This window comes from Bison bison, unplaced genomic scaffold (genome assembly GCF_000754665.1).
Source record: "Bison bison bison isolate TAMUID 2011002044 unplaced genomic scaffold, Bison_UMD1.0 scf7180017863939, whole genome shotgun sequence".
NCBI lineage: Eukaryota > Metazoa > Chordata > Mammalia > Artiodactyla > Bovidae > Bison > Bison bison.
Window position 1 is genome coordinate 14,369 of NW_011494511.1, and position 1,826 is coordinate 16,194.

Here is a 1,826-nt window from a genome sequence, read left to right on the forward strand (position 1 = left end):
TTCTGCCCACGAGGCATGACAGCTGTGGTCAGGGACCGCAGGCAGGGGTCTGGGCCAATAGACAGGAGATTGGGGCACCTGGAGGATGGAGAATGAGGTGACATGAGCACGATAGAACAGGGAGATTCTACCTTGGCTTAATCAAAGGCCGCCTCTGCAGGTGTCCTTGAGGACACTGCCCTAGGAACCCATAAGCCTCCTGCTCAGCCTGTCCCCTGAGAATCCCAGAGGAAGAACAGAGGCCTTACTATTGCTCTGCATCCTCTCAGCCCTGCTTTGCATTTACTGAGGTGACACCAGGTGCTGACAGTGGGGTCCTCTCTGCTCATCTTCAGTATTATCACATCAAGTCCTGGCTCTGATGCAGACACTTCAGACCTCCACATGATCCAGAAGCAAGTGAAGGGATGCCTCAGTCCACCTCCCTCCCAGGGGATATCCAGTGCTGAGAGCTCAGTAGGGTCTTTTCAACCCTGACTTCACTGGGATCATCATTCATGGTCCTTACCTTGGATCCTTAAAACGCTGGGCACTATTCTCCATTTGCTAACTGGTGGCTGCACCTTCAGACAAGACATTTCCCCTCCCCTAGACTTGGTATAAAACAGTAAAGCAGATGTTCAACCTCACAGCCCATCCCTGAGATTTCCTGGGCTGAAATCCAAGGGTTGGGATGCATGCTCTGAGTCCTCACTCAGGTTCCTTAACTGGGCGCCTGGCAGAGAACCTCCCCTTTCTCCTGAACTGATACCTGTCTGATAGTAAAAGCCAATCACCCTGTGTCCCCACAGGAGGAAGTGAAGATGACCTCATCTTCCCAAACACCGTCTCCTAAGAATGGAAGCTGTTGCAGGCAGGTTGACGTCCCTGTGGTCCCATCCAAGATCCCAATTCAAAGTCTAAAATATTTTTTTTTTTTGCTTCTCTTTTCTTCTATATGTCTTTTTAAAAACAGATTTATTTATTTTTAATGGAAGGATAATATCTTTACAATATTGTGTTATTTTCTGCCCCACATCAATATGAATCAGCCATAGGTATACTGTATGTCCCCTCCCTCTCCAAACTCTCTCCCCCCTCCACCCCATCCCACCCCTCTTAAGCTGTTAGAGCACTGGCATTGAGCTCCCTGAGTCATAAAACTAATTCCCAGTGGTTATTTATTTTACATATGGTAATGTGTACGTTTTCAATGTAACTCTCTCAAACTGTCCCTCCCTCTCCTTCCCCCACTGTTTACACCAGTGTGTTCTCTGTCTGCAGAGCCAGGCTGTCCTGCAAAGAGGTTCATCAGTACCATCTTTCTGGATTCCATATATATGCATTAATACATGATATTAGCTTTCCTCTTTCTGACTTAATTCACTTTTCATAAAAAACTAGGAATAAAAGTACCACATAAGCCAACAATCCCACTACTGGGCATATATCCTGAGGAAACGGTAATGTAAAAAGACACTTGTACTCATGTTCACTGCAGCACTATTTACAATAGCCAGGACATAGAAGCAACCAAGGTCTACATTTGACTCATGACAGGGTCTAAGGTTTCTCTCTCTGCTGACCACTGCCCTCAGACCAAGACCCTTACTTCCCCATTAGCCTGCAGTGGGAACCGACATGTATCCTTGAGGTCTGCCAGAAATGACAACATGGAGGATGTGTCCGAATGACGTGGTGTGGAACATCCCCACAGCCCCCAAGGTTCTCACCATAACCCCTCGCAAATCTGAAACCCTCCCTTGCCAACCTGAGGCTGCCCCCTTTGACCTGGTCTGTCACTTCCCTGAAATGACCTGGGAAGTGTCTTGTCAAAACGACAGATT